Raw genomic sequence first — 23,478 nt, 5'->3', positions numbered from 1 at the left:
GGTCTTTTCTCCATGCAAGCTCTATCACATGCTTGCGGTCTATATAATTCCAGCATATTTCATGAATTGTTTTCAGAATTTTTACATGCTTGTTCTTGTGGCAAACAGCTTTCTGATTATCCTAGAATTGGTGAAGTCATTTAAATCCAAATACGCTAGGGTCTCAGGACAGGATGTTTTGCTATGTGTTCAGCAAAACAGTATTCACAAAAGCTAATTTCTTTGGTTGCGTGATGCAGTAGTAAGCACAACAGACTCTGAAATCAACGGCAGAGAAGTTGGAAACCTATTTGCTGTTTCCATGGTGTTAGCATTCTGGACTCTGAATCCAGCAACTCATTTGCTAGAAACAACATTTGCTGTGGGTTCCATGGTGTAATGGTCAGCACTCTGGACTTTGAATCCAGTGATCCGAGTTCGACTCTCGGTGGAACCTTTCTACTACATACTCTTTATCTGGGATTGTACCAGCTTTCATTGTTGAAGACTACTGTAAACAGAAAGTGTCTTTCAGTTGACCAAATCAAATACCTCAACTAAACATCTTGTTGCTGGAAGTCCTTGTCTGTAGTTGTTGCAACCTGCATCCTCTCAAGACAAGTCACTTTGAGCTTAACTTGGTCTGTGAACCCAGCAAAACAAGACTCAGAAGTGTCTAACATAGGTTCCATGGTGTAATGGTTAGCACGCTGGACTCTGAATCCAGCAATCCAAGTTCGACTCTCGGTGGAACCTTTCTGCTGCATGCTCTTTATCAGGGGTTGTACCAGCTTTCGTTGTTGAAGACTAGTGTAAACAGAAAGTGTCTTTCAGTTGACCAAATCGAATACCTCAACTAAACATCTTGTTGCTGGAAGTCCTTGTCTGTAGTTGTTGCAACTTGCATCCTCTCAAGACAAGTCACTTTGAGCTTAACTTGGTCTGTGAACCCAGCAAAACAGAAGAATCAGAACTTATCTTTTAGGTTCCATGGTGTAATGGTTAGCACTCTGGACTCTGAATCCAGCAATCTGAGTTCAACTCTCAGTGGAACCTTTTGATTCATTAGTGTTGATTTCAGCTTGCAGGTCTTTTCTCCATGCAAGCTCTATCACATGCTTGCGGTCTTTATAATTCCAGCATATTTCATGAATTGTTTTCAGAATTTTTACATGCTTGTTCTTGTGGCAAACAGCTTTCTGATTATCCTAGAATTGGTGAAGTCATTTAAATCCAAATATGCTAGGGTCTCAGGACAGGATGTTTTGCTATGTGTTCAGCAAAACAGTATTCACAAAAGCTAATTTCTTTGGTTGCGTGATGCAGTAGTAAGCACAACAGACTCTGAAATCAACGGCAGAGAAGTTGGAAACCTATTTGCTGTTTCCATGGTGTTAGCATTCTGGACTCTGAATCCAGCAACTCATTTGCTAGAAACAACTTTTGCTGTGGGTTCCATGGTGTAATGGTCAGCACTCTGGACTTTGAATCCAGTGATCCGAGTTCGACTCTCGGTGGAACCTTTCTGCTACATGCTCTTTATCTGGGATTGTACCAGCTTTCATTGTTGAAGACTACTGTAAACAGAAAGTGTCTTTCAGTTGACCAAATCAAATACCTCAACTAATTATCTTGTTGCTGGAAGTCCTTGTCTGTAGTTGTTGCAACCTGCATTCTCCCATGACAAGTCACTTTGAGCTTAACTTGGTCTGTGAACCGAGCAAAACAAGACTCAGAAGTGTCTAACGTAGGTTCCATGGTGTAATGGTTAGCACTCTGGACTCTGAATCCAGCAATCCGAGTTCGACTCTCGGTGGAACCTTTCTGCTACATGCTCTTTATCAGGGGTTGTACCAGCTTTCGTTGTTGAAGACTAGTGTAAACAGAAAGTGTCTTTCAGTTGACCAAATCGAATACCTCAACTAAATATCTTGTTGCTGGAAGTCCTTGTCTGTAGTTGTTGCAACTTGCATCCTCTCAAGACAAGTCACTTTGAGCTTAACTTGGTCTGTGAACCCAGCAAAACAGAAGAATCAGAACTTATCTTTTAGGTTCCATGGTGTAATGGTTAGCACTCTGGACTCTGAATCCAGCAATCTGAGTTCAACTCTCAGTGGAACCTTTTGATTCATTAGTGTTGATTCCAGCTTGCAGGTCTTTTCTCCATGCAAGCTCTATCACATGCTTGCGGTCTTTATAATTCCAGCATATTTCATGAATTGTTTTCAGAATTTTTACATGCTTGTTCTTGTGGCAAACAGCTTTCTGATTATCCTAGAATTGGTGAAGTCATTTAAATCCAAATATGCTAGGGTCTCAGGACAGGATGTTTTGCTATGTGTTCAGCAAAACAGTATTCACAAAAGCTAATTTCTTTGGTTGCGTGATGCAGTAGTAAGCACAACAGACTCTGAAATCAACGGCAGAGAAGTTGGAAACCTATTTGCTGTTTCCATGGTGTTAGCATTCTGGACTCTGAATCCAGCAACTCATTTGCTAGAAACAACTTTTGCTGTGGGTTCCATGGTGTAATGGTCAGCACTCTGGACTTTGAATCCAGTGATCCGAGTTCGACTCTCGGTGGAACCTTTCTGCTACATGCTCTTTATCTGGGATTGTACCAGCTTTCATTGTTGAAGACTACTGTAAACAGAAAGTGTCTTTCAGTTGACCAAATCAAATACCTCAACTAATTATCTTGTTGCTGGAAGTCCTTGTCTGTAGTTGTTGCAACCTGCATTCTCCCATGACAAGTCACTTTGAGCTTAACTTGGTCTGTGAACCGAGCAAAACAAGACTCAGAAGTGTCTAAAGTAGGTTCCATGGTGTAATGGTTAGCACTCTGGACTCTGAATCCAGCAATCTGAGTTCGACTCTCGGTGGAACCTTTCTGCTACATGCTCTTTATCTGGGATTGTACCAGCTTTCGTTGTTGAAGACTACTGTAAACAGAAAGTGTCTTTCAGTTGACCAAATCGAATATCTCAACTAAATATCTTGTTGCTGGAAGTCCTTGTCTGTAGTTGTTGCAACCTGCATCCTCTCAAGACAAGTCACTTTGAGCTTAACTTGGTCTGTGAACCCAGCAAAACAAGACTCAGAAGTGTCTAACGTAGGTTCCATGGTGTAATGGTTAGCACGCTGGACTCTGAATCCAGCAATCCAAGTTCGACTCTCGGTGGAACCTTTCTGCTACATGCTCTTTATCAGGGGTTGTACCAGCTTTCGTTGTTGAAGACTAGTGTAAACAGAAAGTGTCTTTCAGTTGACCAAATCAAATACCTCAACTAAATATCTTGTTGCTGGAAGTCCTTGTCTGTAGTTGTTGCAACTTGCATCCTCTCAAGACAAGTCACTTTGAGCCTAACTTGGTCTGTGAACCCAGCAAAACAGAAGAATCAGAACATATCTTTTAGGTTCCATGGTGTAATGGTTAGCACTCTGGACTCTGAATCCAGCAATCTGAGTTCAACTCTCAGTGGAACCTTTTGATTCATTAGTGTTGATTCCAGCTTGCAGGTCTTTTCTCCATGCAAGCTCTATCACATGCTTGCGGTCTTTATAATTCCAGCATATTTCATGAATTGTTTTCAGAATTTTTACATGCTTGTTCTTGTGGCAAACAGCTTTCTGATTATCCTAGAATTGGTGAAGTCATTTAAATCCAAATATGCTAGGGTCTCAGGACAGGATGTTTTGCTATGTGTTCAGCAAAACAGTATTCACAAAAGCTAATTTCTTTGGTTGCGTGATGCAGTAGTAAGCACAACAGACTCTGAAATCAACGGCAGAGAAGTTGGAAACCTATTTGCTGTTTCCATGGTGTTAGCATTCTGGACTCTGAATCCAGCAACTCATTTGCTAGAAACAACTTTTGCTGTGGGTTCCATGGTGTAATGGTTAGCACTCTGGACTCTGAATCCAGCAATCCGAGTTCGACTCTCGGTGGAACCTTTCTGCTACATGCTCTTTATCTGGGATTGTACCAGCTTTCGTTGTTGAAGACTACTGTAAACAGAAAGTGTCTTTCAGTTGACCAAATCGAATACCTCAACTAAATATCTTGTTGCTGGAAGTCCTTGTCTGTAGTTGTTGCAACTTGCATCCTCTCAAGACAAGTCACTTTGAGCCTAACTTGGTCTGTGAACCCAGCAAAACAGAAGAATCAGAACTTATCTTTTAGGTTCCATGGTGTAATGGTTAGCACTCTGGACTCTGAATCCAGCAATCTGAGTTCAACTCTCAGTGGAACCTTTTGATTCATTAGTGTTGATTCCAGCTTGCAGGTCTTTTCTCCATGCAAGCTCTATCACATGCTTGCGGTCTATATAATTCCAGCATATTTCATGAATTGTTTTCAGAATTTTTACATGCTTGTTCTTGTGGCAAACAGCTTTCTGATTATCCTAGAATTGGTGAAGTCATTTAAATCCAAATACGCTAGGGTCTCAGGACAGGATGTTTTGCTATGTGTTCAGCAAAACAGTATTCACAAAAGCTAATTTCTTTGGTTGCGTGATGCAGTAGTAAGCACAACAGACTCTGAAATCAACGGCAGAGAAGTTGGAAACCTATTTGCTGTTTCCATGGTGTTAGCATTCTGGACTCTGAATCCAGCAACTCATTTGCTAGAAACAACATTTGCTGTGGGTTCCATGGTGTAATGGTCAGCACTCTGGACTTTGAATCCAGTGATCCGAGTTCGACTCTCGGTGGAACCTTTCTACTACATACTCTTTATCTGGGATTGTACCAGCTTTCATTGTTGAAGACTACTGTAAACAGAAAGTGTCTTTCAGTTGACCAAATCAAATACCTCAACTAAACATCTTGTTGCTGGAAGTCCTTGTCTGTAGTTGTTGCAACCTGCATCCTCTCAAGACAAGTCACTTTGAGCTTAACTTGGTCTGTGAACCCAGCAAAACAAGACTCAGAAGTGTCTAACATAGGTTCCATGGTGTAATGGTTAGCACGCTGGACTCTGAATCCAGCAATCCAAGTTCGACTCTCGGTGGAACCTTTCTGCTGCATGCTCTTTATCAGGGGTTGTACCAGCTTTCGTTGTTGAAGACTAGTGTAAACAGAAAGTGTCTTTCAGTTGACCAAATCGAATACCTCAACTAAACATCTTGTTGCTGGAAGTCCTTGTCTGTAGTTGTTGCAACTTGCATCCTCTCAAGACAAGTCACTTTGAGCTTAACTTGGTCTGTGAACCCAGCAAAACAGAAGAATCAGAACTTATCTTTTAGGTTCCATGGTGTAATGGTTAGCACTCTGGACTCTGAATCCAGCAATCTGAGTTCAACTCTCAGTGGAACCTTTTGATTCATTAGTGTTGATTTCAGCTTGCAGGTCTTTTCTCCATGCAAGCTCTATCACATGCTTGCGGTCTTTATAATTCCAGCATATTTCATGAATTGTTTTCAGAATTTTTACATGCTTGTTCTTGTGGCAAACAGCTTTCTGATTATCCTAGAATTGGTGAAGTCATTTAAATCCAAATATGCTAGGGTCTCAGGACAGGATGTTTTGCTATGTGTTCAGCAAAACAGTATTCACAAAAGCTAATTTCTTTGGTTGCGTGATGCAGTAGTAAGCACAACAGACTCTGAAATCAACGGCAGAGAAGTTGGAAACCTATTTGCTGTTTCCATGGTGTTAGCATTCTGGACTCTGAATCCAGCAACTCATTTGCTAGAAACAACTTTTGCTGTGGGTTCCATGGTGTAATGGTCAGCACTCTGGACTTTGAATCCAGTGATCCGAGTTCGACTCTCGGTGGAACCTTTCTGCTACATGCTCTTTATCTGGGATTGTACCAGCTTTCATTGTTGAAGACTACTGTAAACAGAAAGTGTCTTTCAGTTGACCAAATCAAATACCTCAACTAATTATCTTGTTGCTGGAAGTCCTTGTCTGTAGTTGTTGCAACCTGCATTCTCCCATGACAAGTCACTTTGAGCTTAACTTGGTCTGTGAACCGAGCAAAACAAGACTCAGAAGTGTCTAACGTAGGTTCCATGGTGTAATGGTTAGCACTCTGGACTCTGAATCCAGCAATCCGAGTTCGACTCTCGGTGGAACCTTTCTGCTACATGCTCTTTATCAGGGGTTGTACCAGCTTTCGTTGTTGAAGACTAGTGTAAACAGAAAGTGTCTTTCAGTTGACCAAATCGAATACCTCAACTAAATATCTTGTTGCTGGAAGTCCTTGTCTGTAGTTGTTGCAACTTGCATCCTCTCAAGACAAGTCACTTTGAGCTTAACTTGGTCTGTGAACCCAGCAAAACAGAAGAATCAGAACTTATCTTTTAGGTTCCATGGTGTAATGGTTAGCACTCTGGACTCTGAATCCAGCAATCTGAGTTCAACTCTCAGTGGAACCTTTTGATTCATTAGTGTTGATTCCAGCTTGCAGGTCTTTTCTCCATGCAAGCTCTATCACATGCTTGCGGTCTTTATAATTCCAGCATATTTCATGAATTGTTTTCAGAATTTTTACATGCTTGTTCTTGTGGCAAACAGCTTTCTGATTATCCTAGAATTGGTGAAGTCATTTAAATCCAAATATGCTAGGGTCTCAGGACAGGATGTTTTGCTATGTGTTCAGCAAAACAGTATTCACAAAAGCTAATTTCTTTGGTTGCGTGATGCAGTAGTAAGCACAACAGACTCTGAAATCAACGGCAGAGAAGTTGGAAACCTATTTGCTGTTTCCATGGTGTTAGCATTCTGGACTCTGAATCCAGCAACTCATTTGCTAGAAACAACTTTTGCTGTGGGTTCCATGGTGTAATGGTCAGCACTCTGGACTTTGAATCCAGTGATCCGAGTTCGACTCTCGGTGGAACCTTTCTGCTACATGCTCTTTATCTGGGATTGTACCAGCTTTCATTGTTGAAGACTACTGTAAACAGAAAGTGTCTTTCAGTTGACCAAATCAAATACCTCAACTAATTATCTTGTTGCTGGAAGTCCTTGTCTGTAGTTGTTGCAACCTGCATTCTCCCATGACAAGTCACTTTGAGCTTAACTTGGTCTGTGAACCGAGCAAAACAAGACTCAGAAGTGTCTAAAGTAGGTTCCATGGTGTAATGGTTAGCACTCTGGACTCTGAATCCAGCAATCTGAGTTCGACTCTCGGTGGAACCTTTCTGCTACATGCTCTTTATCTGGGATTGTACCAGCTTTCGTTGTTGAAGACTACTGTAAACAGAAAGTGTCTTTCAGTTGACCAAATCGAATATCTCAACTAAATATCTTGTTGCTGGAAGTCCTTGTCTGTAGTTGTTGCAACCTGCATCCTCTCAAGACAAGTCACTTTGAGCTTAACTTGGTCTGTGAACCCAGCAAAACAAGACTCAGAAGTGTCTAACGTAGGTTCCATGGTGTAATGGTTAGCACGCTGGACTCTGAATCCAGCAATCCAAGTTCGACTCTCGGTGGAACCTTTCTGCTACATGCTCTTTATCAGGGGTTGTACCAGCTTTCGTTGTTGAAGACTAGTGTAAACAGAAAGTGTCTTTCAGTTGACCAAATCGAATACCTCAACTAAACATCTTGTTGCTGGAAGTCCTTGTCTGTAGTTGTTGCAACTTGCATCCTCTCAAGACAAGTCACTTTGAGCTTAACTTGGTCTGTGAACCCAGCAAAACAGAAGAATCAGAACTTATCTTTTAGGTTCTATGGTGTAATGGTTAGCACTCTGGACTCTGAATCCAGCAATCTGAGTTCAACTCTCAGTGGAACCTTTTGATTCATTAGTGTTGATTCCAGCTTGCAGGTCTTTTCTCCATGCAAGCTCTATCACATGCTTGCGGTCTTTATAATTCCAGCATATTTCATGAATTGTTTTCAGAATTTTTACATGCTTGTTCTTGTGGCAAACAGCTTTCTGATTATCCTAGAATTGGTGAAGTCATTTAAATCCAAATATGCTAGGGTCTCAGGACAGGATGTTTTGCTATGTGTTCAGCAAAACAGTATTCACAAAAGCTAATTTCTTTGGTTGCGTGATGCAGTAGTAAGCACAACAGACTCTGAAATCAACGGCAGAGAAGTTGGAAACCTATTTGCTGTTTCCATGGTGTTAGCATTCTGGACTCTGAATCCAGCAACTCATTTGCTAGAAACAACTTTTGCTGTGGGTTCCATGGTGTAATGGTCAGCACTCTGGACTTTGAATCCAGTGATCCGAGTTCGACTCTCGGTGGAACCTTTCTGCTACATGCTCTTTATCTGGGATTGTACCAGCTTTCATTGTTGAAGACTACTGTAAACAGAAAGTGTCTTTCAGTTGACCAAATCAAATACCTCAACTAATTATCTTGTTGCTGGAAGTCCTTGTCTGTAGTTGTTGCAACCTGCATTCTCCCATGACAAGTCACTTTGAGCTTAACTTGGTCTGTGAACCGAGCAAAACAAGACTCAGAAGTGTCTAAAGTAGGTTCCATGGTGTAATGGTTAGCACTCTGGACTCTGAATCCAGCAATCCGAGTTCGACTCTCGGTGGAACCTTTCTGCTACATGCTCTTTATCTGGGATTGTACCAGCTTTCGTTGTTGAAGACTACTGTAAACAGAAAGTGTCTTTCAGTTGACCAAATCAAATACCTCAACTAAATATCTTGTTGCTGGAAGTCCTTGTCTGTAGTTGTTGCAACTTGCATCCTCTCAAGACAAGTCACTTTGAGCCTAACTTGGTCTGTGAACCCAGCAAAACAGAAGAATCAGAACTTATCTTTTAGGTTACATGGTGTAATGGTTAGCACTCTGGACTCTGAATCCAGCAATCTGAGTTCAACTCTCAGTGGAACCTTTTGATTCATTAGTGTTGATTCCAGCTTGCAGGTCTTTTCTCCATGCAAGCTCTATCACATGCTTGCGGTCTATATAATTCCAGCATATTTCATGAATTGTTTTCAGAATTTTTACATGCTTGTTCTTGTGGCAAACAGCTTTCTGATTATCCTAGAATTGGTGAAGTCATTTAAATCCAAATACGCTAGGGTCTCAGGACAGGATGTTTTGCTATGTGTTCAGCAAAACAGTATTCACAAAAGCTAATTTCTTTGGTTGCGTGATGCAGTAGTAAGCACAACAGACTCTGAAATCAACGGCAGAGAAGTTGGAAACCTATTTGCTGTTTCCATGGTGTTAGCATTCTGGACTCTGAATCCAGCAACTCATTTGCTAGAAACAACATTTGCTGTGGGTTCCATGGTGTAATGGTCAGCACTCTGGACTTTGAATCCAGTGATCCGAGTTCGACTCTCGGTGGAACCTTTCTACTACATACTCTTTATCTGGGATTGTACCAGCTTTCATTGTTGAAGACTACTGTAAACAGAAAGTGTCTTTCAGTTGACCAAAACAAATACCTCAACTAATTATCTTGTTGCTGGAAGTCCTTGTCTGTAGTTGTTGCAACATGCATTCTCCCATGACAAGTCACTTTGAGCTTAACTTGGTCTGTGAACCCAGCAAAACCAGACTCAGAAGTGTCTAAAGTAGGTTCCATGGTGTAATGGTTAGCACTCTGGACTCTGAATCCAGCAATCTGAGTTCGACTCTCGGTGGAACCTTTCTGCTACATGCTCTTTATCTGGGATTGTACCAGCTTTCGTTGTTGAAGACTACTGTAAACAGAAAGTGTCTTTCAGTTGACCAAATCGAATATCTCAACTAAATATCTTGTTGCTGGAAGTCCTTGTCTGTAGTTGTTGCAACCTGCATCCTCTCAAGACAAGTCACTTTGAGCTTAACTTGGTCTGTGAACCCAGCAAAACAAGACTCAGAAGTGTCTAACGTAGGTTCCATGGTGTAATGGTTAGCACGCTGGACTCTGAATCCAGCAATCCAAGTTCGACTCTCGGTGGAACCTTTCTGCTACATGCTCTTTATCAGGGGTTGTACCAGCTTTCGTTGTTGAAGACTAGTGTAAACAGAAAGTGTCTTTCAGTTGACCAAATCGAATACCTCAACTAAACATCTTGTTGCTGGAAGTCCTTGTCTGTAGTTGTTGCAACTTGCATCCTCTCAAGACAAGTCACTTTGAGCTTAACTTGGTCTGTGAACCCAGCAAAACAGAAGAATCAGAACTTATCTTTTAGGTTCCATGGTGTAATGGTTAGCACTCTGGACTCTGAATCCAGCAATCTGAGTTCAACTCTCAGTGGAACCTTTTGATTCATTAGTGTTGATTCCAGCTTGCAGGTCTTTTCTCCATGCAAGCTCTATCACATGCTTGCGGTCTTTATAATTCCAGCATATTTCATGAATTGTTTTCAGAATTTTTACATGCTTGTTCTTGTGGCAAACAGCTTTCTGATTATCCTAGAATTGGTGAAGTCATTTAAATCCAAATATGCTAGGGTCTCAGGACAGGATGTTTTGCTATGTGTTCAGCAAAACAGTATTCACAAAAGCTAATTTCTTTGGTTGCGTGATGCAGTAGTAAGCACAACAGACTCTGAAATCAACGGCAGAGAAGTTGGAAACCTATTTGCTGTTTCCATGGTGTTAGCATTCTGGACTCTGAATCCAGCAACTCATTTGCTAGAAACAAGTTTTGCTGTGGGTTCCATGGTGTAATGGTCAGCACTCTGGACTTTGAATCCAGTGATCCGAGTTCGACTCTCGGTGGAACCTTTCTGCTACATGCTCTTTATCTGGGATTGTACCAGCTTTCATTGTTGAAGACTACTGTAAACAGAAAGTGTCTTTCAGTTGACCAAATCAAATACCTCAACTAATTATCTTGTTGCTGGAAGTCCTTGTCTGTAGTTGTTGCAACCTGCATTCTCCCATGACAAGTCACTTTGAGCTTAACTTGGTCTGTGAACCGAGCAAAACAAGACTCAGAAGTGTCTAAAGTAGGTTCCATGGTGTAATGGTTAGCACTCTGGACTCTGAATCCAGCAATCCGAGTTCGACTCTCGGTGGAACCTTTCTGCTACATGCTCTTTATCTGGGATTGTACCAGCTTTCGTTGTTGAAGACTACTGTAAACAGAAAGTGTCTTTCAGTTGACCAAATCGAATACCTCAACTAAATATCTTGTTGCTGGAAGTCCTTGTCTGTAGTTGTTGCAACTTGCATCCTCTCAAGACAAGTCACTTTGAGCCTAACTTGGTCTGTGAACCCAGCAAAACAGAAGAATCAGAACTTATCTTTTAGGTTCCATGGTGTAATGGTTAGCACTCTGGACTCTGAATCCAGCAATCTGAGTTCAACTCTCAGTGGAACCTTTTGATTCATTAGTGTTGATTCCAGCTTGCAGGTCTTTTCTCCATGCAAGCTCTATCACATGCTTGCGGTCTTTATAATTCCAGCATATTTCATGAATTGTTTTCAGAATTTTTACATGCTTGTTCTTGTGGCAAACAGCTTTCTGATTATCCTAGAATTGGTGAAGTCATTTAAATCCAAATATGCTAGGGTCTCAGGACAGGATGTTTTGCTATGTGTTCAGCAAAACAGTATTCACAAAAGCTAATTTCTTTGGTTGCGTGATGCAGTAGTAAGCACAACAGACTCTGAAATCAACGGCAGAGAAGTTGGAAACCTATTTGCTGTTTCCATGGTGTTAGCATTCTGGACTCTGAATCCAGCAACTCATTTGCTAGAAACAACTTTTGCTGTGGGTTCCATGGTGTAATGGTCAGCACTCTGGACTTTGAATCCAGTGATCCGAGTTCGACTCTCGGTGGAACCTTTCTGCTACATGCTCTTTATCTGGGATTGTACCAGCTTTCATTGTTGAAGACTACTGTAAACAGAAAGTGTCTTTCAGTTGACCAAATCAAATACCTCAACTAATTATCTTGTTGCTGGAAGTCCTTGTCTGTAGTTGTTGCAACCTGCATTCTCCCATGACAAGTCACTTTGAGCTTAACTTGGTCTGTGAACCGAGCAAAACAAGACTCAGAAGTTTCTAAAGTAGGTTCCATGGTGTAATGGTTAGCACTCTGGACTCTGAATCCAGCAATCCGAGTTCGACTCTCGGTGGAACCTTTCTGCTACATGCTCTTTATCTGGGATTGTACCAGCTTTCGTTGTTGAAGACTACTGTAAACAGAAAGTGTCTTTCAGTTGACCAAATCGAATACCTCAACTAAATATCTTGTTGCTGGAAGTCCTTGTCTGTAGTTGTTGCAACTTGCATCCTCTCAAGACAAGTCACTTTGAGCCTAACTTGGTCTGTGAACCCAGCAAAACAGAAGAATCAGAACTTATCTTTTAGGTTCCATGGTGTAATGGTTAGCACTCTGGACTCTGAATCCAGCAATCTGAGTTCAACTCTCAGTGGAACCTTTTGATTCATTAGTGTTGATTCCAGCTTGCAGGTCTTTTCTCCATGCAAGCTCTATCACATGCTTGCGGTCTATATAATTCCAGCATATTTCATGAATTGTTTTCAGAATTTTTACATGCTTGTTCTTGTGGCAAACAGCTTTCTGATTATCCTAGAATTGGTGAAGTCATTTAAATCCAAATACGCTAGGGTCTCAGGACAGGATGTTTTGCTATGTGTTCAGCAAAACAGTATTCACAAAAGCTAATTTCTTTGGTTGCGTGATGCAGTAGTAAGCACAACAGACTCTGAAATCAACGGCAGAGAAGTTGGAAACCTATTTGCTGTTTCCATGGTGTTAGCATTCTGGACTCTGAATCCAGCAACTCATTTGCTAGAAACAACATTTGCTGTGGGTTCCATGGTGTAATGGTCAGCACTCTGGACTTTGAATCCAGTGATCCGAGTTCGACTCTCGGTGGAACCTTTCTACTACATACTCTTTATCTGGGATTGTACCAGCTTTCATTGTTGAAGACTACTGTAAACAGAAAGTGTCTTTCAGTTGACCAAATCAAATACCTCAACTAAACATCTTGTTGCTGGAAGTCCTTGTCTGTAGTTGTTGCAACCTGCATCCTCTCAAGACAAGTCACTTTGAGCTTAACTTGGTCTGTGAACCCAGCAAAACAAGACTCAGAAGTGTCTAACATAGGTTCCATGGTGTAATGGTTAGCACGCTGGACTCTGAATCCAGCAATCCAAGTTCGACTCTCGGTGGAACCTTTCTGCTGCATGCTCTTTATCAGGGGTTGTACCAGCTTTCGTTGTTGAAGACTAGTGTAAACAGAAAGTGTCTTTCAGTTGACCAAATCGAATACCTCAACTAAACATCTTGTTGCTGGAAGTCCTTGTCTGTAGTTGTTGCAACTTGCATCCTCTCAAGACAAGTCACTTTGAGCTTAACTTGGTCTGTGAACCCAGCAAAACAGAAGAATCAGAACTTATCTTTTAGGTTCCATGGTGTAATGGTTAGCACTCTGGACTCTGAATCCAGCAATCTGAGTTCAACTCTCAGTGGAACCTTTTGATTCATTAGTGTTGATTCCAGCTTGCAGGTCTTTTCTCCATGCAAGCTCTATCACATGCTTGCGGTCTTTATAATTCCAGCATATTTCATGAATTGTTTTCAGAATTTTTACATGCTTGTTCTTGTGGCAAACAGCTTTCTGATTATCCTAGAATTGGTGAAGTCATTTAAATCCAAATATGCTAGGGTCTCAGGACAGGATGTTTTGCTATGTGTTCAGCAAAACAGTATTCACAAAAGCTAATTTCTTTGGTTGCGTGATGCAGTAGTAAGCACAACAGACTCTGAAATCAACGGCAGAGAAGTTGGAAACCTATTTGCTGTTTCCATGGTGTTAGCATTCTGGACTCTGAATCCAGCAACTCATTTGCTAGAAACAACTTTTGCTGTGGGTTCCATGGTGTAATGGTCAGCACTCTGGACTTTGAATCCAGTGATCCGAGTTCGACTCTCGGTGGAACCTTTCTGCTACATGCTCTTTATCTGGGATTGTACCAGCTTTCATTGTTGAAGACTACTGTAAACAGAAAGTGTCTTTCAGTTGACCAAATCAAATACCTCAACTAATTATCTTGTTGCTGGAAGTCCTTGTCTGTAGTTGTTGCAACCTGCATTCTCCCATGACAAGTCACTTTGAGCTTAACTTGGTCTGTGAACCGAGCAAAACAAGACTCAGAAGTGTCTAACGTAGGTTCCATGGTGTAATGGTTAGCACTCTGGACTCTGAATCCAGCAATCCGAGTTCGACTCTCGGTGGAACCTTTCTGCTACATGCTCTTTATCAGGGGTTGTTACAGCTTTCGTTGTTGAAGACTAGTGTAAACAGAAAGTGTCTTTCAGTTGACCAAATCGAATACCTCAACTAAACATCTTGTTGCTGGAAGTCCTTGTCTGTAGTTGTTGCAACTTGCATCCTCTCAAGACAAGTCACTTTGAGCTTAACTTGGTCTGTGAACCCAGCAAAACAGAAGAATCAGAACTTATCTTTTAGGTTCCATGGTGTAATGGTTAGCACTCTGGACTCTGAATCCAGCAATCTGAGTTCAACTCTCAGTGGAACCTTTTGATTCATTAGTGTTGATTCCAGCTTGCAGGTCTTTTCTCCATGCAAGCTCTATCACATGCTTGCGGTCTTTATAATTCCAGCATATTTCATGAATTGTTTTCAGAATTTTTACATGCTTGTTCTTGTGGCAAACAGCTTTCTGATTATCCTAGAATTGGTGAAGTCATTTAAATCCAAATATGCTAGGGTCTCAGGACAGGATGTTTTGCTATGTGTTCAGCAAAACAGTATTCACAAAAGCTAATTTCTTTGGTTGCGTGATGCAGTAGTAAGCACAACAGACTCTGAAATCAACGGCAGAGAAGTTGGAAACCTATTTGCTGTTTCCATGGTGTTAGCATTCTGGACTCTGAATCCAGCAACTCATTTGCTAGAAACAACTTTTGCTGTGGGTTCCATGGTGTAATGGTCAGCACTCTGGACTTTGAATCCAGTGATCCGAGTTCGACTCTCGGTGGAACCTTTCTGCTACATGCTCTTTATCTGGGATTGTACCAGCTTTCATTGTTGAAGACTACTGTAAACAGAAAGTGTCTTTCAGTTGACCAAATCAAATACCTCAACTAATTATCTTGTTGCTGGAAGTCCTTGTCTGTAGTTGTTGCAACCTGCATTCTCCCATGACAAGTCACTTTGAGCTTAACTTGGTCTGTGAACCGAGCAAAACAAGACTCAGAAGTGTCTAAAGTAGGTTCCATGGTGTAATGGTTAGCACTCTGGACTCTGAATCCAGCAATCCGAGTTCGACTCTCGGTGGAACCTTTCTGCTACATGCTCTTTATCTGGGATTGTACCAGCTTTCGTTGTTGAAGACTACTGTAAACAGAAAGTGTCTTTCAGTTGACCAAATCGAATACCTCAACTAAATATCTTGTTGCTGGAAGTCCTTGTCTGTAGTTGTTGCAACCTGCATCCTCTCAAGACAAGTCAATTTGAGCTTAACTTGGTCTGTGAACCCAGCAAAACAAGACTCAGAAGTGTCTAACGTAGGTTCCATGGTGTAATGGTTAGCACGCTGGACTCTGAATTCAGCAATCCAAGTTCGACTCTCGGTGGAACCTTTCTGCTACATGCTCTTTATCAGGGGTTGTACCAGCTTTCGTTGTTGAAGACTAGTGTAAACAGAAAGTGTCTTTCAGTTGACCAAATCGAATACCTAAACTAAACATCTTGTTGCTGGAAGTCCTTGTCTGTAGTTGTTGCAACTTGCATCCTCTCAAGACAAGTCACTTTGAGCTTAACTTGGTCTGTGAACCCAGCAAAACAGAAGAATCAGAACTTATCTTTTAGGTTCCATGGTGTAATGGTTAGCACTCTGGACTCTGAATCCAGCAATCTGAGTTCAACTCTCAGTGGAACCTTTTGATTCATTAGTGTTGATTCCAGCTTGCAGGTCTTTTCTCCATGCAAGCTCTATCACATGCTTGCGGTCTTTATAATTCCAGCATATTTCATGAATTGTTTTCAGAATTTTTACATGCTTGTTCTTGTGGCAAACAGCTTTCTGATTATCCTAGAATTGGTGAAGTCATTTAAATCCAAATATGCTAGGGTCTCAGGACAGGATGTTTTGCTATGTGTTCAGCAAAACAGTATTCACAAAAGCTAATTTCTTTGGTTGCGTGATGCAGTAGTAAGCACAACAGACTCTGAAATCAACGGCAGAGAAGTTGGAAACCTATTTGCTGTTTCCATGGTGTTAGCATTCTGGACTCTGAATCCAGCAACTCATTTGCTAGAAACAACTTTTGCTGTGGGTTCCATGGTGTAATGGTCAGCACTCTGGACTTTGAATCCAGTGATCCGAGTTCGACTCTCGGTGGAACCTTTCTGCTACATGCTCTTTATCTGGGATTGTACCAGCTTTCATTGTTGAAGACTACTGTAAACAGAAAGTGTCTTTCAGTTGACCAAATCGAATACCTCAACTAAATATCTTGTTGCTGGAAGTCCTTGTCTGTAGTTGTTGCAACTTGCATCCTCTCAAGACAAGTCACTTTGAGCTTAACTTGGTCTGTGAACCCAGCAAAACAGAAGAATCAGAACTTATCTTTTAGGTTCCATGGTGTAATGGTTAGCACTCTGGACTCTGAATCCAGCAATCTGAGTTCAACTCTCAGTGGAACCTTTTGATTCATTAGTGTTGATTCCAGCTTGCAGGTCTTTTCTCCATGCAAGCTCTATCACATGCTTGCGGTCTTTATAATTCCAGCATATTTCATGAATTGTTTTCAGAATTTTTACATGCTTGTTCTTGTGGCAAACAGCTTTCTGATTATCCTAGAATTGGTGAAGTCATTTAAATCCAAATATGCTAGGGTCTCAGGACAGGATGTTTTGCTATGTGTTCAGCAAAACAGTATTCACAAAAGCTAATTTCTTTGGTTGCGTGATGCAGTAGTAAGCACAACAGACTCTGAAATCAACGGCAGAGAAGTTGGAAACCTATTTGCTGGTTCCATGGTGTTAGCATTCTGGACTCTGAATCCAGCAACTCATTTGCTAGAAACAACTTTTGCCGTGGGTTCCATGGTGTAATGGTCAGCACTCTGGACTTTGAATCCTGTGATCCGAGTTCGACTCTTGGTGGAACCTTTCTGCTACATGCTCTTTATCTGGGATTGTACCAGCTTTCATTGTTGAAGACTACTGTAAACAGAAAGTGTCTTTCAGTTGACCAAATCAAATACCTCAACTAATTATCTTGTTGCTGGAAGTCCTTGTCTGTAGTTGTTGCAACATGCATTCTCCCATGACAAGTCACTTTGAGCTTAACTTGGTCTGTGAACCAAGCAAAACAAGACTCAGAAGTGTCTAACGTAGGTTCCATGGTGTAATGGTTAGCACGCTGGACTCTGAATCCAGCAATCCAAGTTCGACTCTCGGTGGAACTTTTCTGCTACATGCTCTTTATCAGGGGTTGTACCAGCTTTCGTTGTTGAAGACTAGTGTAAACAGAAAGTGTCTTTCAGTTGACCAAATCGAATACCTCAACTAAACATCTTGTTGCTGGAAGTCCTTGTCTGTAGTTGTTGCAACTTGCATCCTCTCAAGACAAGTCACTTTGAGCTTAACTTGGTCTGTGAACCCAGCAAAACAGAAGAATCAGAACTTATCTTTTAGGTTCCATGGTGTAATGGTTAGCACTCTGGACTCTGAATCCAGCAATCTGAGTTCAACTCTCAGTGGAACCTTTTGATTCATTAGTGTTGATTCCAGCTTGCAGGTCTTTTCTCCATGCAAGCTCTATCACATGCTTGCGGTCTTTATAATTCCAGCATATTTCATGAATTGTTTTCAGAATTTTTACATGCTTGTTCTTGTGGCAAACAGCTTTCTGATTATCCTAGAATTGGTGAAGTCATTTAAATCCAAATATGCTAGGGTCTCAGGACAGGATGTTTTGCTATGTGTTCAGCAAAACAGTATTCACAAAAGCTAATTTCTTTGGTTGCGTGATGCAGTAGTAAGCACAACAGACTCTGAAATCAACGGCAGAGAAGTTGGAAACCTATTTGCTGGTTCCATGGTGTTAGCATTCTGAACTCTGAATCCAGCAACTCATTTGCTAGAAACAACTTTTGCTGTGGGTTCCATGGTGTAATGGTCAGCACTCTGGACTTTGAATCCAGTGATCCGAGTTCGACTCTCGGTGGAACCTTTCTGCTACATGCTCTTTATCTGGGATTGTACCAGCTTTCATTGTTGAAGACTACTGTAAACAGAAAGTGTCTTTCAGTTGACCAAATCAAATACCTCAACTAATTATCTTGTTGCTGGAAGTCCTTGTCTGTAGTTGTTGCAACCTGCATTCTCCCATGACAAGTCACTTTGAGCTTAACTTGGTCTGTGAACCCAGCAAAACAAGACTCAGAAATGTCTAATGTAGGTTCCATGGTGTAATGGTTAGCACTCTGGACTCTGAATCCAGCAATCCGAGTTCGACTCTCGGTGGAACCTTTCTGCTACATGCTCTTTATCTGGGGTTGTACCAGCTTTCGTTGTTGAAGACTAGTGTAAACAGAAAGTGTCTTTCAGTTGACCAAATCAAATACCTCAACTAATTATCTTGTTGCTGGAAGTCCTTGTCTGTAGTTGTTGCAACATGCATTCTCCCATGACAAGTCACTTTGAGCTTAACTTGGTCTGTGAACCCAGCAAAACAAGACTCAGAAGTGTCTCATGTAGGTTCCATGGTGTAATGGTTAGCACTCTGGACTCTGAATCCAGCAATCCGAGTTCGACTCTCGGTGGAACCTTTCTGCTACATGCTCTTTATCTGGGATTGTACCAGCTTTCATTGTTGAAGACTACTGTAAACAGAAAGTGTCTTTCAGTTGACCAAATCGAATACCTCAACTAAATATCTTGTTGCTGGAAGTCCTTGTCTGTAGTTGTTGCAACCTGCATTCTCCCATGACAAGTCACTTTGAGCTTAACTTGGTCTGTGAACCCAGCAAAACAAGACTCAGAAATGTCTAATGTAGGTTCCATGGTGTAATGGTTAGCACTCTGGACTCTGAATCCAGCAATCCGAGTTCGACTCTCGGTGGAACCTTTCTGCTACATGCTCTTTATCTGGGGTTGTACCAGCTTTCGTTGTTGAAGACTAGTGTAAACAGAAAGTGTCTTTCAGTTGACCAAATCAAATACCTCAACTAATTATCTTGTTGCTGGAAGTCCTTGTCTGTAGTTGTTGCAACATGCATTCTCCCATGACAAGTCACTTTGAGCTTAACTTGGTCTGTGAACCCAGCAAAACAAGACTCAGAAGTGTCTCATGTAGGTTCCATGGTGTAATGGTTAGCACTCTGGACTCTGAATCCAGCAATCCGAGTTCGACTCTCGGTGGAACCTTTCTGCTACATGCTCTTTATCTGGGATTGTACCAGCTTTCATTGTTGAAGACTACTGTAAACAGAAAGTGTCTTTCAGTTGACCAAATCGAATACCTCAACTAAATATCTTGTTGCTGGAAGTCCTTGTCTGTAGTTGTTGCAACTTGCATCCTCTCAAGACAAGTCACTTTGAGCTTAACTTGGTCTGTGAACCCAGCAAAACAGAAGAATCAGAAATTATCTTTTAGGTTCCATGGTGTAATGGTTAGCACTCTGGACTCTGAATCCAGCAATCTGAGTTCAACTCTCAGTGGAACCTTTTGATTCATTAGTGTTGATTCCAGCTTGCAGGTCTTTTCTCCATGCAAGCTCTATCACATGCTTGCGGTCTATATAATTCCAGCATATTTCATGAATTGTTTTCAGAATTTTTACATGCTTGTTCTTGTGGCAAACAGCTTTCTGATTATCCTAGAATTGGTGAAGTCATTTAAATCCAAATATGCTAGGGTCTCAGGACAGGATGTTTTGCTATGTGTTCAGCAAAACAGTATTCACAAAAGCTAATTTCTTTGGTTGCGTGATGCAGTAGTAAGCACAACAGACTCTGAAATCAACGACAGAGAAGTTGGAAACCTATTTGCTGTTTCCATGGTGTTAGCATTCTGGACTCTGAATCCAGAAACTCATTTGCTAGAAACAACTTTTGCTGTGGGTTCCATGGTGTAATGGTCAGCACTCTGGACTTTGAATCCAGTGATCCGAGTTCGACTCTCGGTGGAACCTTTCTACTACATACTCTTTATCTGGGATTGTACCAGCTTTCATTGTTGAAGACTACTGTAAACAGAAAGTGTCTTTCAGTTGACCAAATCAAATACCTCAACTAAACATCTTGTTGCTGGAAGTCCTTGTCTGTAGTTGTTGCAACCTGCATCCTCTCAAGACAAGTCACTTTGAGCTTAACTTGGTCTGTGAACCCAGCAAAACAAGACTCAGAAGTGTCTAACATAGGTTCCATGGTGTAATGGTTAGCACGCTGGACTCTGAATCCAGCAATCCAAGTTCGACTCTCGGTGGAACCTTTCTGCTGCATGCTCTTTATCAGGGGTTGTACCAGCTTTCGTTGTTGAAGACTAGTGTAAACAGAAAGTGTCTTTCAGTTGACCAAATCGAATACCTCAACTAAACATCTTGTTGCTGGAAGTCCTTGTCTGTAGTTGTTGCAACGTGCATCCTCTCAAGACAAGTCACTTTGAGCTTAACTTGGTCTGTGAACCCAGCAAAACAGAAGAATCAGAACTTATCTTTTAGGTTCCATGGTGTAATGGTTAGCACTCTGGACTCTGAATCCAGCAATCTGAGTTCAACTCTCAGTGGAACCTTTTGATTCATTAGTGTTGATTCCAGCTTGCAGGTCTTTTCTCCATGCAAGCTCTATCACATGCTTGCGGTCTTTATAATTCCAGCATATTTCATGAATTGTTTTCAGAATTTTTACATGCTTGTTCTTGTGGCAAACAGCTTTCTGATTATCCTAGAATTGGTGAAGTCATTTAAATCCAAATATGCTAGGGTCTCAGGACAGGATGTTTTGCTATGTGTTCAGCAAAACAGTATTCACAAAAGCTAATTTCTTTGGTTGCGTGATGCAGTAGTAAGCACAACAGACTCTGAAATCAACGGCAGAGAAGTTGGAAACCTATTTGCTGTTTCCATGGTGTTAGCATTCTGGACTCTGAATCCAGCAACTCATTTGCTAGAAACAACTTTTGCTGTGGGTTCCATGGTGTAATGGTCAGCACTCTGGACTTTGAATCCAGTGATCCGAGTTCGACTCTCGGTGGAACCTTTCTGCTACATGCTCTTTATCTGGGATTGTACCAGCTTTCATTGTTGAAGACTACTGTAAACAGAAAGTGTCTTTCAGTTGACCAAATCAAATACCTCAACTAATTATCTTGTTGCTGGAAGTCCTTGTCTGTAGTTGTTGCAACCTGCATTCTCCCATGACAAGTCACTTTGAGCTTAACTTGGTCTGTGAACCGAGCAAAACAAGACTCAGAAGTGTCTAACGTAGGTTCCATGGTGTAATGGTTAGCACTCTGGACTCTGAATCCAGCAATCCGAGTTCGACTCTCGGTGGAACCTTTCTGCTACATGCTCTTTATCAGGGGTTGTTACAGCTTTCGTTGTTGAAGACTAGTGTAAACAGAAAGTGTCTTTCAGTTGACCAAATCGAATACCTCAACTAAACATCTTGTTGCTGGAAGTCCTTGTCTGTAGTTGTTGCAACTTGCATCCTCTCAAGACAAGTCACTTTGAGCTTAACTTGGTCTGTGAACCCAGCAAAACAGAAGAATCAGAACTTATCTTTTAGGTTCCATGGTGTAATGGTTAGCACTCTGGACTCTGAATCCAGCAATCTGAGTTCAACTCTCAGTGGAACCTTTTGATTCATTAGTGTTGATTCCAGCTTGCAGGTCTTTTCTCCATGCAAGCTCTATCACATGCTTGCGGTCTTTATAATTCCAGCATATTTCATGAATTGTTTTCAGAATTTTTACATGCTTGTTCTTGTGGCAAACAGCTTTCTGATTATCCTAGAATTGGTGAAGTCATTTAAATCCAAATATGCTAGGGTCTCAGGACAGGATGTTTTGCTATGTGTTCAGCAAAACAGTATTCACAAAAGCTAATTTCTTTGGTTGCGTGATGCAGTAGTAAGCACAACAGACTCTGAAATCAACGGCAGAGAAGTTGGAAACCTATTTGCTGGTTCCATGGTGTTAGCATTCTGAACTCTGAATCCAGCAACTCATTTGCTAGAAACAACTTTTGCTGTGGGTTCCATGGTGTAATGGTCAGCACTCTGGACTTTGAATCCAGTGATCCGAGTTCGACTCTCGGTGGAACCTTTCTGCTACATGCTCTTTATCTGGGATTGTACCAGCTTTCATTGTTGAAGACTACTGTAAACAGAAAGTGTCTTTCAGTTGACCAAATCAAATACCTCAACTAATTATCTTGTTGCTGGAAGTCCTTGTCTGTAGTTGTTGCAACCTGCATTCTCCCATGACAAGTCACTTTGAGCTTAACTTGGTCTGTGAACCCAGCAAAACAAGACTCAGAAATGTCTAATGTAGGTTCCATGGTGTAATGGTTAGCACTCTGGACTCTGAATCCAGCAATCCGAGTTCGACTCTCGGTGGAACCTTTCTGCTACATGCTCTTTATCTGGGGTTGTACCAGCTTTCGTTGTTGAAGACTAGTGTAAACAGAAAGTGTCTTTCAGTTGACCAAATCAAATACCTCAACTAATTATCTTGTTGCTGGAAGTCCTTGTCTGTAGTTGTTGCAACATGCATTCTCCCATGACAAGTCACTTTGAGCTTAACTTGGTCTGTGAACCCAGCAAAACAAGACTCAGAAGTGTCTCATGTAGGTTCCATGGTGTAATGGTTAGCACTCTGGACTCTGAATCCAGCAATCCGAGTTCGACTCTCGGTGGAACCTTTCTGCTACATGCTCTTTATCTGGGATTGTACCAGCTTTCATTGTTGAAGACTACTGTAAACAGAAAGTGTCTTTCAGTTGACCAAATCGAATACCTCAACTAAATATCTTGTTGCTGGAAGTCCTTGTCTGTAGTTGTTGCAACCTGCATTCTCCCATGACAAGTCACTTTGAGCTTAACTTGGTCTGTGAACCCAGCAAAACAAGACTCAGAAATGTCTAATGTAGGTTCCATGGTGTAATGGTTAGCACTCTGGACTCTGAATCCAGCAATCCGAGTTCGACTCTCGGTGGAACCTTTCTGCTACATGCTCTTTATCTGGGGTTGTACCAGCTTTCGTTGTTGAAGACTAGTGTAAACAGAAAGTGTCTTTCAGTTGACCAAATCAAATACCTCAACTAATTATCTTGTTGCTGGAAGTCCTTGTCTGTAGTTGTTGCAACATGCATTCTCCCATGACAAGTCACTTTGAGCTTAACTTGGTCTGTGAACCCAGCAAAACAAGACTCAGAAGTGTCTCATGTAGGTTCCATGGTGTAATGGTTAGCACTCTGGACTCTGAATCCAGCAATCCGAGTTCGACTCTCGGTGGAACCTTTCTGCTACATGCTCTTTATCTGGGATTGTACCAGCTTTCATTGTTGAAGACTACTGTAAACAGAAAGTGTCTTTCAGTTGACCAAATCGAATACCT

At 41.4% G+C, this 23,478-nt stretch overlaps 36 non-coding genes across 36 annotated transcripts; all 36 read left to right on the top strand.

Moving 5' to 3' along the window:
- Window positions 1–364: 364 nt before the first annotated feature.
- Window positions 365–436, top strand: trnaq-uug (transfer RNA glutamine (anticodon UUG)). Its single transcript has one exon. It is a non-coding gene; the product is annotated as a tRNA-Gln (tRNA).
- A 994-nt stretch (window positions 437–1,430) lies between these two features.
- On the top strand, window positions 1,431–1,502 carry trnaq-uug (transfer RNA glutamine (anticodon UUG)). The gene has a single exon. It is a non-coding gene; the product is annotated as a tRNA-Gln (tRNA).
- A 227-nt stretch (window positions 1,503–1,729) lies between these two features.
- On the top strand, window positions 1,730–1,801 carry trnaq-cug (transfer RNA glutamine (anticodon CUG)). The gene has a single exon. It is a non-coding gene; the product is annotated as a tRNA-Gln (tRNA).
- Window positions 1,802–2,496: 695 nt separating this feature from the next.
- On the top strand, window positions 2,497–2,568 carry trnaq-uug (transfer RNA glutamine (anticodon UUG)). The gene has a single exon. It is a non-coding gene; the product is annotated as a tRNA-Gln (tRNA).
- A 1,293-nt stretch (window positions 2,569–3,861) lies between these two features.
- trnaq-cug (transfer RNA glutamine (anticodon CUG)) lies at window positions 3,862–3,933 on the top strand. The gene has a single exon. It is a non-coding gene; the product is annotated as a tRNA-Gln (tRNA).
- Window positions 3,934–4,628: 695 nt separating this feature from the next.
- Window positions 4,629–4,700, top strand: trnaq-uug (transfer RNA glutamine (anticodon UUG)). The gene has a single exon. It is a non-coding gene; the product is annotated as a tRNA-Gln (tRNA).
- Window positions 4,701–5,694: 994 nt separating this feature from the next.
- On the top strand, window positions 5,695–5,766 carry trnaq-uug (transfer RNA glutamine (anticodon UUG)). Its single transcript has one exon. It is a non-coding gene; the product is annotated as a tRNA-Gln (tRNA).
- Window positions 5,767–5,993: 227 nt separating this feature from the next.
- trnaq-cug (transfer RNA glutamine (anticodon CUG)) lies at window positions 5,994–6,065 on the top strand. The gene has a single exon. It is a non-coding gene; the product is annotated as a tRNA-Gln (tRNA).
- Window positions 6,066–6,760: 695 nt separating this feature from the next.
- Window positions 6,761–6,832, top strand: trnaq-uug (transfer RNA glutamine (anticodon UUG)). The gene has a single exon. It is a non-coding gene; the product is annotated as a tRNA-Gln (tRNA).
- Window positions 6,833–8,125: 1,293 nt separating this feature from the next.
- On the top strand, window positions 8,126–8,197 carry trnaq-uug (transfer RNA glutamine (anticodon UUG)). The gene has a single exon. It is a non-coding gene; the product is annotated as a tRNA-Gln (tRNA).
- Window positions 8,198–8,424: 227 nt separating this feature from the next.
- trnaq-cug (transfer RNA glutamine (anticodon CUG)) lies at window positions 8,425–8,496 on the top strand. The gene has a single exon. It is a non-coding gene; the product is annotated as a tRNA-Gln (tRNA).
- Window positions 8,497–9,191: 695 nt separating this feature from the next.
- Window positions 9,192–9,263, top strand: trnaq-uug (transfer RNA glutamine (anticodon UUG)). The gene has a single exon. It is a non-coding gene; the product is annotated as a tRNA-Gln (tRNA).
- A 1,293-nt stretch (window positions 9,264–10,556) lies between these two features.
- Window positions 10,557–10,628, top strand: trnaq-uug (transfer RNA glutamine (anticodon UUG)). Its single transcript has one exon. It is a non-coding gene; the product is annotated as a tRNA-Gln (tRNA).
- A 227-nt stretch (window positions 10,629–10,855) lies between these two features.
- Window positions 10,856–10,927, top strand: trnaq-cug (transfer RNA glutamine (anticodon CUG)). Its single transcript has one exon. It is a non-coding gene; the product is annotated as a tRNA-Gln (tRNA).
- A 695-nt stretch (window positions 10,928–11,622) lies between these two features.
- Window positions 11,623–11,694, top strand: trnaq-uug (transfer RNA glutamine (anticodon UUG)). Its single transcript has one exon. It is a non-coding gene; the product is annotated as a tRNA-Gln (tRNA).
- A 227-nt stretch (window positions 11,695–11,921) lies between these two features.
- Window positions 11,922–11,993, top strand: trnaq-cug (transfer RNA glutamine (anticodon CUG)). The gene has a single exon. It is a non-coding gene; the product is annotated as a tRNA-Gln (tRNA).
- A 695-nt stretch (window positions 11,994–12,688) lies between these two features.
- trnaq-uug (transfer RNA glutamine (anticodon UUG)) lies at window positions 12,689–12,760 on the top strand. Its single transcript has one exon. It is a non-coding gene; the product is annotated as a tRNA-Gln (tRNA).
- Window positions 12,761–13,754: 994 nt separating this feature from the next.
- trnaq-uug (transfer RNA glutamine (anticodon UUG)) lies at window positions 13,755–13,826 on the top strand. The gene has a single exon. It is a non-coding gene; the product is annotated as a tRNA-Gln (tRNA).
- Window positions 13,827–14,053: 227 nt separating this feature from the next.
- trnaq-cug (transfer RNA glutamine (anticodon CUG)) lies at window positions 14,054–14,125 on the top strand. Its single transcript has one exon. It is a non-coding gene; the product is annotated as a tRNA-Gln (tRNA).
- A 695-nt stretch (window positions 14,126–14,820) lies between these two features.
- trnaq-uug (transfer RNA glutamine (anticodon UUG)) lies at window positions 14,821–14,892 on the top strand. The gene has a single exon. It is a non-coding gene; the product is annotated as a tRNA-Gln (tRNA).
- Window positions 14,893–15,119: 227 nt separating this feature from the next.
- Window positions 15,120–15,191, top strand: trnaq-cug (transfer RNA glutamine (anticodon CUG)). The gene has a single exon. It is a non-coding gene; the product is annotated as a tRNA-Gln (tRNA).
- Window positions 15,192–16,185: 994 nt separating this feature from the next.
- On the top strand, window positions 16,186–16,257 carry trnaq-uug (transfer RNA glutamine (anticodon UUG)). Its single transcript has one exon. It is a non-coding gene; the product is annotated as a tRNA-Gln (tRNA).
- Window positions 16,258–16,952: 695 nt separating this feature from the next.
- Window positions 16,953–17,024, top strand: trnaq-uug (transfer RNA glutamine (anticodon UUG)). Its single transcript has one exon. It is a non-coding gene; the product is annotated as a tRNA-Gln (tRNA).
- Window positions 17,025–18,018: 994 nt separating this feature from the next.
- trnaq-uug (transfer RNA glutamine (anticodon UUG)) lies at window positions 18,019–18,090 on the top strand. The gene has a single exon. It is a non-coding gene; the product is annotated as a tRNA-Gln (tRNA).
- A 227-nt stretch (window positions 18,091–18,317) lies between these two features.
- Window positions 18,318–18,389, top strand: trnaq-cug (transfer RNA glutamine (anticodon CUG)). Its single transcript has one exon. It is a non-coding gene; the product is annotated as a tRNA-Gln (tRNA).
- Window positions 18,390–18,616: 227 nt separating this feature from the next.
- On the top strand, window positions 18,617–18,688 carry trnaq-cug (transfer RNA glutamine (anticodon CUG)). Its single transcript has one exon. It is a non-coding gene; the product is annotated as a tRNA-Gln (tRNA).
- Window positions 18,689–18,915: 227 nt separating this feature from the next.
- trnaq-cug (transfer RNA glutamine (anticodon CUG)) lies at window positions 18,916–18,987 on the top strand. The gene has a single exon. It is a non-coding gene; the product is annotated as a tRNA-Gln (tRNA).
- Window positions 18,988–19,214: 227 nt separating this feature from the next.
- Window positions 19,215–19,286, top strand: trnaq-cug (transfer RNA glutamine (anticodon CUG)). The gene has a single exon. It is a non-coding gene; the product is annotated as a tRNA-Gln (tRNA).
- A 695-nt stretch (window positions 19,287–19,981) lies between these two features.
- On the top strand, window positions 19,982–20,053 carry trnaq-uug (transfer RNA glutamine (anticodon UUG)). The gene has a single exon. It is a non-coding gene; the product is annotated as a tRNA-Gln (tRNA).
- Window positions 20,054–21,047: 994 nt separating this feature from the next.
- trnaq-uug (transfer RNA glutamine (anticodon UUG)) lies at window positions 21,048–21,119 on the top strand. The gene has a single exon. It is a non-coding gene; the product is annotated as a tRNA-Gln (tRNA).
- A 227-nt stretch (window positions 21,120–21,346) lies between these two features.
- Window positions 21,347–21,418, top strand: trnaq-cug (transfer RNA glutamine (anticodon CUG)). The gene has a single exon. It is a non-coding gene; the product is annotated as a tRNA-Gln (tRNA).
- Window positions 21,419–22,113: 695 nt separating this feature from the next.
- On the top strand, window positions 22,114–22,185 carry trnaq-uug (transfer RNA glutamine (anticodon UUG)). Its single transcript has one exon. It is a non-coding gene; the product is annotated as a tRNA-Gln (tRNA).
- Window positions 22,186–22,412: 227 nt separating this feature from the next.
- trnaq-cug (transfer RNA glutamine (anticodon CUG)) lies at window positions 22,413–22,484 on the top strand. The gene has a single exon. It is a non-coding gene; the product is annotated as a tRNA-Gln (tRNA).
- Window positions 22,485–22,711: 227 nt separating this feature from the next.
- trnaq-cug (transfer RNA glutamine (anticodon CUG)) lies at window positions 22,712–22,783 on the top strand. The gene has a single exon. It is a non-coding gene; the product is annotated as a tRNA-Gln (tRNA).
- A 227-nt stretch (window positions 22,784–23,010) lies between these two features.
- Window positions 23,011–23,082, top strand: trnaq-cug (transfer RNA glutamine (anticodon CUG)). Its single transcript has one exon. It is a non-coding gene; the product is annotated as a tRNA-Gln (tRNA).
- A 227-nt stretch (window positions 23,083–23,309) lies between these two features.
- trnaq-cug (transfer RNA glutamine (anticodon CUG)) lies at window positions 23,310–23,381 on the top strand. The gene has a single exon. It is a non-coding gene; the product is annotated as a tRNA-Gln (tRNA).
- Window positions 23,382–23,478: the final 97 nt, after the last annotated feature.

Source organism: Brachyhypopomus gauderio, unplaced genomic scaffold (assembly GCF_052324685.1).
Source record: "Brachyhypopomus gauderio isolate BG-103 unplaced genomic scaffold, BGAUD_0.2 sc92, whole genome shotgun sequence".
Lineage (NCBI taxonomy): Eukaryota > Metazoa > Chordata > Actinopteri > Gymnotiformes > Hypopomidae > Brachyhypopomus > Brachyhypopomus gauderio.
This window is presented reverse-complemented; position numbering and strand designations above follow the sequence as displayed.